Below are 12,353 nucleotides of genomic sequence, written 5' to 3'. Positions count from 1 at the left end.
GAGAAGGATCCTTCTTTCCAAGGCCTAAGTACTGCAGCAAAAGCATTCCTTTTTCTGGAACCTTATCAAGACGATATTCAATTAGCAGGGATGGATCATATCGAAGGAGTGGCTCTATAAGCCCAGGTAACAAAATTCCAAGTCCCCAGTGCACAAAGTCTTTGAAGAAGAAAATACAAGAAATGAAGCCTATGAATGTGGGATTATATTTTTGAGTCATCTGTGTAATGGAAAGATCCTGGTTGAGGAAAATGTAATTAAAATTTTAGACATAGAGGAGTGGAACCACATTGAGAAGTGAAAAATAATCAGTGTTGGGTTACCTACTTACTCTATTTTGCAGAACCTTATTTGTTCTGCAAAGTTTGATTTAGCTAGATTTATGTTTATTGATGGAACCGAAGACACGAAGAGTCTGGATCTATGGACAATTGTGAAAATTTATCCTCCAGTTATGCAGCTGGAAATGTTGCAGATACTAGGCAATTGCATTTGTTGCAGGATGAATTTCATGGCAACAACTTACACACTGATCCTTTACAAGACACACAACTGGATTGGGAACAAAAGGTAGAAATATTTTACAACAACGCTTTGGCTATAAAAAATTAAAGTGCTTTCAGAAAGAGGCTTTGAAGGCATGGGCATGTCATCAAGACTGCCTCGTTCTTGTAGCAACAGGCTCAGGAAAATCCCTTTGCTTCCAGCTTCCTGCATTATTGACTAGGAAAGTTGTAGTGGTGGTATCTCCATTAATCAGCCTTATGCATGATCAATGCTTGAAGCTGGAAAAACATGGAGTTTCTGCTTGTTTCCTTGGTTCAGGGCAAGTTGACAAAAGCATTGAGGATAGAGCTATGGTAGGCATGTATGACATTATTTATGTCTGTCTAGAGACACTTCTACGAGTAATTGGGTCATTACAGAAGCTTGCAGAAAGTCGTGGTATTACTCTTTTTGCTATTGACGAAGTTCATTGTGTGTCCAAATGGGGTCATGATTTTCGACATGATTGCAGGCGCTTGTCTGTACTAAGAGAAAAATTTTAGGTAAGCAACGTTGAGTCGGTAAAGCATCATATACCGATTATGGCACTTACTACTACAGTTACACATCATGTTCGAGAAGACATTATGAATTCTCTGGGCATGAAGCCAGACACAAAAATTGTTTTGTCATCGTTTTTCAGACCAAATTTGAGGTCCTCCATGCATCATAGCTAGACCACTTGTCCATCATCTTACAAAGTGGATTTTCAAGATATAATTGATAGTTATACTAGACAAGGGGCCCCGTCAAAGAATAACAAAGCAGGAGTTGATTTTCAAAAGGATTCTATAGACAGGAACAAGGAATCTGCAAGGGAAATTGATTCTGATTCAGATGAAACATCCTTAAATGAATCAGACAGCAATGAAGAGGAGACTGATGATGATGATATCATTGCAAAAACCAGTTTAATAAAAGATGGAGGAGATACTTGTAAAGGTCACAGTATGACAGTCGAATACCTTGAGGATGAGGCTGATGAGCATATGGCTGAAGACTTTGATGTGACATTTGGTGAATTTGAAGGATCTATTTTCAAAGAAGACCACCATTTAGAACCAGAAAGTGGTTCTTTTGAAACTGTATCGGTTGAGGAACTCCCTATACTAGGATCAGGTCCAAGTATCATATACACACCCACAAGAAAAGAGACAGAAATGATAGCGAAAATTCTTAGCAAGTCTGGTGTGAAGGTTGCAACTTATCATGCAAAGTTGCCAAAAGAACTAGTTGAGGCAAGTCCATGAACAGTTTCATCATGATAAACTATAGGTGGTTGTTGCAACTATTGCTTTTGGGATGGGAATTGATAAGGCAAATGTGCGGTGAATTATTCATTATGGTTGGCCACAGAGCTTGGAATCTTATTACCAGGAAGCTGGGAGAGCTGGAAGAGATGGGTTGCTGGAAGATTTCTCTTTACATGTTAACATGAAAATACTTCCTTCCTTGTTGCCGAGTAAAAGAAATGAAGAACAATCGCAGAATGCACTTAATATGTTGTTAGAGTGTTTCAGATTTGGTGTTTCTACCACATCTTGTAGAGCTAAGATTCTTGTACGGTACTTTGGAGAGGATTTGATTTAGACGAAATGTGGATTATGTGACGTTTGTGTCAATGGGCAACCCAATTATGAGAAACTGAGCAGGGAAAGGCAATAGATCAGAGTGATGTAGTTAAGGATACACATGACAGTGATAAAAGAAGTTCTAAATTATTGGTAGAATGAAAAAAAAATCATTAATTTAGTCTTAAATGAAATCAGTTCCACATAATTTTTATTATCAAAATGCTTAAAAGTAACTTTGAGGGTTATAAACTCTTTTAGCGGAGATTTAGGTATAGTGGGTCTTGGGTCGAGATTTTGAATCTGGGCTTTGATACCATGTGTGAGGCTCCATCCTAGGGACCTCTAACTAAAAACTAAATTTCTCTAATTTTAAATACAATAAAATGGGAAATAACTTATTTCTATCTAAACATTTAATTGATGATAATATAACATTAAAATTTATTTCCCACAAATTAAATAAGTAAGAATTTAATTGCAACCATTTACATAAGTAATCAATAAACAAAGGAATACATGTTCCAATAGCTTAGTTGAGATGCTCCTGAGCTCCTGACTCTGTTGGGATTCTCCTCTTGTCTACTCGAATGGATTTTCCTCCTAGCTAACTAGAAAGTATTTCCTAGCCTAGGGAACCTTCACAGGTTCCCTAGCCCTCTGAGCCCAAGTCCAAGTTAAACAAATACTCTCCTTCTCTCCCTTCTCTTTCCTCCACCTTCCTCCCAAAAAAAAATCCTCCAAAACCACAACCAAAACCTAAACCAAAGCTAAGACCAAGGATCCCCCTCTCCTCTCATCATCCTTCCCCTTCTATGCCTCTTTCTCCCATCCACCTCAACCACCTATCGTTAATGTCATAACTACCCCCTCATCCTTTAATTTGAATTTTCTTACAATATCTTCTCCCCAGTAAATTTGAGAGGACATTTTGGGGATAAGATATGGATATTTAATTTGGAAATTAATTGGGGAAGACCATATTTTCTTCCAAGTAAATTTGAGAGGACATTTTGGGGATAAGATATGGATATTTAATTTGGTAATTAATTGGGGAGGACCATATCTTCTTCCAAGTAAATTTGAGAGGAAATATTGGGAATAAGATATGGATATTTAATTGGGGAGGATCATATCTTCTTCCAAGTAAATTTGAGAGGACATTTTGGAGATAAGATATGGATATATAATTTGGTAATTAGTTGGCCATATCTTCTTCCAAGTAAATTTGAGAGGACATTTTGGGGATAAGATATTTAAATTGGAATAAAAGGAAGGAGACCATATCCTATCAAAATTTAAATTTGAGAAGACAAGTTTAGAATTGAATAATAACAATAATAAAATTTATATCAGTGATAAATTTATAGTTTCACCAATGTAGGTATGTACCAATATTTCTTGATAATTGTAAGTCAATATTTTTAGGTAATTTAAACACTAATAAAAATTGCATGATAAGATTAAGTAGGGAATTACAACATGCCCAAAAACAATAAATTATTTCAAAATAAAATATTTTACAAATATTTTGTTTTAATTTAATTTTATAAGATTTTTTAATTAAATCTAAGAGAAAAAAGGTTATAATTACTTCTGAGGTATATCTAAACCCTCCATCCTCACCGCTACTAACAATATTTTCATAGAGATTAAATGGAGGTTTTAATAAATTAAAAAATGAGAATAATTTTATATATACATATGTGAAATTTATATAATATAAATAATATTATAAAGAACTAGGATAGATGCATCTTAACCAAGGATCCAAGCAAAGTGATTAACAATGACGGAGGAAATATTGTGGGTGATTCTTCTAATCTTTTTATTATTGTATTTTCTTTGACATGATTGATCCAAAATATAGGTTTAATATTTTACAACCAATTATTTTTTTATTAATTTAATTACTTTCATAAATACAATACAATGGGATCATATTTAAGAAAGAGATTGATATGGAAGGAGGAATAGAGTGTGGGAGAAAGACATAGAGGTGTGAGACACAGTGAGAGAGACAAAGTAAGAGAGAGAGGAGGAGGGAGAGGGAAGGAGAGGGATTTGGAGGGGGAAAGAGAGGGACAGGGACACATATATATGCAGGGGAGAGAGAGAAGGAGAGGGAGGGAGATAGTGATAGAGTTGGAGGGTGGAGAGAGAGTGTTTGTATGATGGGGGCAGAGACAGAGGGAGGTGGGAGAAAATTTGAGAGAGGGGAAGGAAAAAGAGAGAGGAATTGACAGAGAGAGAGGAGAGAAAGAGGCGGAGAGAGAGATGGAGTTGGAGGGGAAGAAAGACATAGAGAGAGAAAGGTGGAGAGGGAGTGGCAAGGGAGAGATGGAGAGCTAGTGTGTGTGAGAGAGAGAGAGAGAGAAGGGGAAGAGATAGATTGGGAAATGAAGAGGGAGAGAAAGATAGATATATAGATATATATGGGAAGGGGGAGAGAGAGAGAGCGTGACATATGTTTAGCGGGTTGAGGCAGAGAGACAAATAAGGAGAGGTGGAGGGAGGTATAAATATAGATGGTCGGGGAGAGAGGAAAGAAGAGAAAGATAGAAAAGGTTAGGGAGAGGCAGATAGAGTAAGACGAGGGAGAGAGGGAGGGGAAGAGAGAGAAGGAGAGGAGGAGGGAGATAGACACAGAGTGGAATGTGGAGAGAGAGGGAAGAATAAAGAGTCTCACAAAGACAAATAAAAAATGGAAGTTAGATTAAGAAAGTCATGAATATTTTAGATTTTCACTAAAATAGATGTATTGATTTCAATGTAGTTGTTGATTCCTAATCCTATTTAATCACATGCACTATATGCATTTATTTCAGTGTAGATGTCAATTTATAATTCTATTTAATACCTTACACTAGATGCATTGATTTCAATGTCGATGTTGATTTCTACTACTATTTGATTGCTGGCACATGATGCATTGGTTTCGGTGTAGATATTGATTTCTAATCCTATTTGATTGCTCAGTGTAGATGTCGATTGCTAATCATATTTAATACCTTACATTAGATGCATTGATTTCAGCGTAGATGTTGATTTCTACTCATACTTGATTGCTTGCATTAGATGCAGTGGTTTTAGTGTAGATATTGATTTGTAATCCTATTTTATTTCTTTCACTAGATGCATTGATTTTAGTGTAGATGCTGATTTCTGATTTGATGCAACAAGATGTATGATGTACATTAATTTCAAAGTAATTAGATTAATAGTGTGGATTGATTTTAGCGTAAGCACATCTATACCTCCTCCATCTATATCTATATCTCCCATTGTGTCTCCTTTTTTATCTCTCTATCTCAGCCCCTAAACATACACGCTTTCTCTCCATATCTATCTATCTCTCTCTCCCTCCCTTCCTCCCTTTCCCCTCCCTCTCTCTTTATTCCCCTTCTCTCTCTCTCTAACATTTCTCTCTCCATATCGATATCTCTTCCTCCCTCCTTGTATTTGCCTCTCTCTTCTTACCTCTCCCCCCCATCTACATCTCTATCTCCCTTTGTCTCCTCTTCTCACCCCCAAAACATACACACTCTCTCATAGTATAAGGACATAAAAATTATTCAACCACAAACTTGAATTTTCATCCTAAATAAAATGTTTTCTTACTTGAATTTATAATTGGGTACATGTTAGATTTTAGGCTTCTATGGAAGTTTTTTGCAGTGGTATGATCCGGATTATCCACAGTTTTGTGTTCATTCTGTCGGCATTTCAAACCCCAAAGAGGGTCCATCATCAGGACTAATAGAATATGAATGAAAGCTTATTGAGAGAGCAGTCAAACGACCTGGGAATAAATAAACCTGGATCCCTAATTTTTTTTTTTTTAAAGAAGCCGACACTCATATGTATGATTTCTTATTTATTTTATTTTAATTTATTATTATTTTATTCAAAGATTAATTTATTAGTTTATAATTTAATTTATTAGTTTATAGTTTGATTAATTAGTTTAATCTGATTCATAATTTTTATTTATTTATTTATTATTATTTACCATATTTTTTATTTATTATTTAGTCCTAGTTTTCTAATTAATCAATTAATCAATTAATTAATTAATTTATATTTCATAATCTTTAATTTATTTGTTTTATTAATAATTATTTTAGTTTAATTAATTGACTAATTATTTTATATTAAATCTTTATTAGAATCTAATTAATTAATTAAAATTGATGTAATTAAATTAAATTAAATTAAATTAGATTAGATTAAATTAAATTAATAAGCTCAACTTTAATTAATTTAATAATTCTAATTTTTATTTTAAAATTAATCAAGTAATCATTTTATAATTCTTTCAATTGCTTTTATCTATTTAATTGATTAATTAATTTAAATTTAATTGAATAATTAATTCTAATTCTTCCTATTGTTTTTAATTTTATTTTTATTATTATTTAATTAATCAATTAAATTTTTTTATTTAATTAATCAATTTAAAAAAAAAATTCATTGATTTAATTAATTAATTTTAATTAATTTTTTTTTTTATCATTTTATCATTTTTCAAGATTTAACCTATTAAGCTATAATTGTCCAACTAAGTAATAAATTAATTAATTTTTTTTATTTTTATTTTTATTTATTAATTAGTTGGACAATTATAGCTTAATAGGTTAAATCTTGAATAATGATAAAATGATTTATAATAATAATAATAATAATAATAATTAAAATTAATTAATTAAATCAATGAAATTTTTTTAAAAATTGATTAATTAAATAAAAATTTTAATTGATTAATTAAATAATAATAATAAAAAAATAAAAAAATAGGAAGAATTAGAATTAATTATTCAATTAAATTTAAATTAATTAATCAATTAAATAAATAAAAGCGATTGAAAGAATTATAAAATGATCACTTGATTAATTTTAAAATAAAAATTAGAATTATTAAATTAATTAAAGCAAAGCTTATTAATTTAATTTAATCTAATTAATTTAATTTAATTTAATTACATCCATTTTAATTAATTAATTAGATTCTAATAAAAATTTAATATAAAATAGTTAGTCAATTAATTAAACTAAAATAATTATTAATAAAACAATAAATTAAAGATTATGAAATATAAATTAATTAATTAATTGATTAATTGATTAATTAGAAAACTAGGGCTAAATAATAAATAAAAAATATGGTAAATAACAATAAATAAATAAATAAAAAATTATGAATCATATTAAACTAATTAATCAAACTATAAACTAATAAATTAAATTATAAACTAATAAATTAATCTTCGAATAAAATAAAATAAATAAGAAATCATACATATGGGTGTCGGCTTCTTTAAAAAAAAAAAAAATTAGGGATCTAGGTTTATTTATTCCCAGGTCATTTGACTCTTCTCTCAATAAGCTTTCATTCATATTTTATTAGTCCTGATGTGGACCCTCTTTGGGGTTTGAAATGTCGACAGAATGAACACAAAACTGTGGATAATCCGGATCATACCACTGCAAATTGGGTACATTCTTATTATTCCCATTTTCCATCATTCAACATTGTTAATTACTTTGCATTCAAATGCAGTAATAGAAAATAACTACCATTGAAAATTATTTGAGATTTAACACTCCACAAGTCACAATGATTGACTTTGGAGAAAACTACTATTAATATTAGAGAGCAACGGAGACAAGGTATGTTTTTTACTTTAATAGCTCGAGTTGAATATTTGAATGGTCTATGATTCCAACTACTATTTTCATTAGATCGATATGAGGAAATGGAAAAAAATAGTTTCAGATTGATTGCAATGAATATTGTCTGTAATTGACTATATTCTCAGTATTCACATTTTCTATCTATCAAAATTGTTACATTGACACTTTGCACTCAAAATTTGTATTTCATCATTTTTCATCATTTAAGTTACTAACCGTCTCTCTCATATCATCAAACTGAGGTAACTAAGAAAATTTTAAATTAATTTGACCAAATTAATATTAGACATATTTAGCATATTTAAAATGATCAAAATAATTAGATGTTCAACATTTTTTTTATGAGCGCACATGACTGAAACCAGCCTAGATCCATCTTAACGCCAGATGATCCAGGTGGATATTGGTGGCCACCTGCCAAGTCCACCTGGACCCCCACCATTGTCTTTCTCAGCATTTTCAGTTTCCTTAATTGTAGCACAACTTACTATTTTTAGCAGTTTTTCGGGTCCTGAACTTCCAGAGCCGTTTTGAGGCCCTAAACGACGTTTTTTTTCGGGAATCTGGGGGCAACATGAGTCCATGGAATGGACCGATGTTGCCTGTTCCAACAATGATAGTGCTTGGATAGATCTTTCTAATGAGCTATTGTACGTGTCAAACGGAGATCATATGCCAAAGTTACGACCCCGGGAAGTTGATGTACCAATTTACCCCCAAACGGGGCCCACAGTTTGGCATTTCATCTCCTAGGGTTAGGTTTTGGAATGTTAAGGGGTTTCCATTGTTTCTCAACAATAAATAGGCCTTTGAGCCTCATTGTAACACAGTTCAGAGGCATGTAGCCATCACATCTCTTCTTAGAGATAAGCTACCATTGCCCTAGCTGGTTTATTTCCATTTCTGGTTGTAAGCATATTTCAGTATTTTCCATTAATGAAATGAAGTATTATTTCCGCTGCATCTTTGTGTATATGGTTATCTCTGTAATTTGTTGCGTTCCTGTTTAAATCAGGATCAGTGGTATCAGAGCGGTCTGCTTTTTCTCTGTTTTTCTTTGCATGTCCCCAACAAGGTCGGGATATAAGGAGTTAGGGCTTGAACTGGTTGAACCTTTGAAAGACCAGCCTCGAAAATCCCGACGGCCTCCCATGGCGGATGAGAAGAAAGACGAGGGGGCAGGAGATCCCATCAAAATCTTGCTCGAAGAAGCCCTCGAGCGACAACGAAACGCGATGATGGACAACTTTGCCCAGATCCTTCAGCGACTACCCAGAAGCAATGCATCGGCTTCCAGCAGCTACTCTAGAAACGCCACACTCTTTAAGGTACAAGTTAATTTTGAAATCCCCATATTCGAGGGTCAGATAGACGCAGATGTCGTAGATAAATGGTTAAATCTACTAGAGGGTTATTTTTCTGTTCATGAATTTTCGAGTCGGGAAAAGATTGTTTTTTCTCTTCTCAAAGCAGCCCCCCATGTCAAGGACTGGTGGGAAACCTACTGCGAGCAGAAGGATGAAAGTACTGGCTCACTATTTTCAGCCGCACCCACCTGGGATTCGTTCCGGGATGCCATCAAGGAGCAGTATTACCCTGTCAGAAGCTATGAGGATGAATACATAAAGTGGACCACGCTGCGGCAGGGAAGGGACCAAGACGTGCCAGAGTTCACCAATATTTTCCATACCCTTCGCACAAAGTTGGGTATCAAGGATTCAGAGCAACATTTGATACTCAAATACCGTGGCTGCCTGCAAAAGTACATCCAGGAAGAAATACAATTCCTAAACATCCCCTCGCTCGGCACAACATACCGATATGCCGTCAAGGTTGAGCAGAAGTTTAAACAAAAGAAGCGAGACTTTGGATTTGCGAATCCAAAGCAGGGGAAAGGTGCCCTTAAACCACAGAACAAAGGACAAAGCCAAGGCGGGACAACCCAAGACAACCAGCCGAAGCTGCAAGCAAAGAACAGTGCCGCGAAGCCGAGAAAGGACACTAGAAAATGGTGCGAGTTCCATAAGAGCTCCACTCACAACACAAGTGAGCGTCGGGCCAAGTAGTCACTGGTGGCTGAGCTGAAGGTTTTAGAATTAGATGCATGTTCCGACTCTGAGTCAGAACCCGATAAGGGGTATGAAAAAGGGAAGCACATCATTGATGTGGATCCCAGCGCCACTGTTGCTACCGCTAAGATCCAGAAAAATGAACCCGAAGATCGAGAGGAGGAGGAGCGTCTCTTCCACTCCCAGATGTGGGTAAAGAGCTCCTCGATACAGTTCATTGTTGATAGAGGGAGTCAAAAGAACCTCATTTCGGCAGAGTTCGTGAAGCTGTTGGGCTTACCGACCACAACACATCCACAACCATACACCATTGGGTGGCTTCACCAAGGACGAGATCTTCGCGTGAGCCAGCAATGTCGCCTTCCATACAACATCAAGCCCTTCACGAATGAGGTATTGTGTGACATTGCTCCCCTTGAAGTTTGTGATGTATTACTAGGACAACCATACTTGTGGAAGCGACATGCTGTGTATGAATCAAGGCCCCGTGCTGTCATTATTACATTGGGAAATAAGTTGTTCAGGATACCAGAGGTAGCACCACCTGCCACCATCTCTTTGATTACTGCAAAACAATGCAGTAAGATCATTTCCAAAACCAGGAAATTTGTTTTCCTGATGATATGCCCTCAAGGAAAGAAGAAGACAGTGGCTGCGGCCTCCAAACGGGGTCCCTCTGCACGACAACTACAGATGGACAAGGTTGTGGAGGAGTACGAGGACATCTTCACCTCCCCGACAGGGGTTCCTCTGCACTGTCAAGTCAAGCACTCCATCGATTTGACCCCAAGTGTGCCACTACCCAATGGACCGATTTATCGGTGCTCCGTTTTGGAGAACAATGAAATCAAGAGGCAGATTGATCCAGGTGGATATTGGTGGCCACCTGCCAGGTCCACCTGGACCCCCACCATTGTCTTTCTCAGCATTTTCAGTTTCCTTAATTGTAGCACAACTTACTATTTTTAGCAGTTTTTCGGGTCCTGAACTTCCGGAGCCGTTTTGAGGCCCTAAACGACGTTTTTTTTGGAATTCTGGGGCAACCGAGCCTTATGTTGCCTCCCAAAGTGGTAGTACTCGGATAGATCTTTCTAACGAGCTATTGTACGCGTCAAACGGAGATCGTATGCCAAAGTTACGACCCCGGGAAGTTGATGTACCAATTTACCCAAACGGGGCCCACAATTTGGCGTTTCATCTTCTAGGGTTAGGTTTTGGAATGTTAAGGGTTTTCCATTGTTTCTCAACAATAAATAGGCCTTCGAGCCTCATTGTAACACAGTTCAGAGGCATGTAGCCACCACATCTCTTCTCAGAGATAAGCTACCATCGCCCTAGCTAGTTTATTTCCATTTCTGTTTGTAAGCATATTTCAGTATTTTCCATTAATGAAATGAAGTATTATTTCCGCTGCATCTTTGTGTATATGGTTATCTCTGTAATTTGTTGCGTTCCTGTTTAAATGGATCAGTGGTATCAGAGCGGTCTGCTTTTTCTCTGTTTTTCTTTGCATGTCCCCAACAAGGTCGGGATATAAGGAGTTAGGGCTTGAACTGGTTGAACCTTTGCAAGACCAGCCTCGCAAATCCCGACGGCCTCCCATGGCGGACGAGAAGAAAGACGAGGGGGCAGGAGATCCCATCAAAATCTTGCTCGAAGAAGCGCTCGAGCGACAACGGAACGCGATGATGGACAGCTTTGCGCAGATCCTTCAGCGGCTACCCAGAAGCGGCGCATCGGCTTCCAGCAGCTCCTCTGGAAACGCCACACCCTTTAAGGTACAAGTTAATTTTGAAATCCCCATATTCGAGGGTCAGATAGACGCCGATGCCGTAGATAAATGGTTAAATCTGCTAGAGGGTTATTTTTCTGTTCATGAATTTTCGAGTCGGGAAAAGATTGTTTTTGCTCTTCTCAAAGCAGCCCCCCACGTCAAGGACTGGTGGGAAACCTACTGCGAGCAGAAGGATGAAAGTACTGGCTCACTATTTTCAGCCGCACCCACCTGGGATTCGTTCCGGGATGCCATCAAGGAGCAGTACTACCCTGTCGGAAGCTATGAGGATGAATACATAAAGTGGACCACGCTGCGGCAGGGAAGGGACCAAGACGTGCCGGAGTTCACCAATCTTTTCCATACCCTTCGCACAAAGTTGGGTATCAAGGATTCGGAGCAACATTTGATACTCAAATACCGTGGCTGCCTGCACAAGTACATCCAGGAAGAAATACAGTTCCTAAACATCCCCTCGCTCGGCGCAGCATACCGGTATGCCGTCAAGGTCGAGCAGAAGTTTAAACAAAAGAAGCGAGACTTTGGATCTGCGAATCCAAAGCAGGGGAAAGGTGCCCCTAAACCACAGAACAAAGGACAAAGCCAAGGCGGGACAGCCCAAGACAACCAGCCGAAGCTGCAAGCAAAGAGCAACGCCGCGAAGCCGAGAAAGGACACTGGAAAATGGTGCGAGTTCCA

The 12,353-nt window shown here is 36.6% G+C and overlaps 1 pseudogene; it reads left to right on the top strand.

Annotated features, from left to right (window-relative positions):
• The first annotated feature begins 423 nt into the window (after window positions 1-423).
• Window positions 424-1,954, top strand: LOC149190423 (ATP-dependent DNA helicase Q-like SIM pseudogene; annotated as a pseudogene).
• Window positions 1,955-12,353: the final 10,399 nt, after the last annotated feature.

This window comes from Pinus tabuliformis, chromosome 3_1, assembly GCF_031772625.1.
Source record: "Pinus tabuliformis cultivar Carrire ecotype Pingquan chromosome 3_1, CPIR1, whole genome shotgun sequence".
Classification (NCBI taxonomy): Eukaryota; Viridiplantae; Streptophyta; class Pinopsida; order Pinales; family Pinaceae; genus Pinus; species Pinus tabuliformis.
The sequence above is the reverse complement of the archived record's forward strand: the minus strand, read 5'-3'. Positions and strand labels throughout refer to the sequence as shown.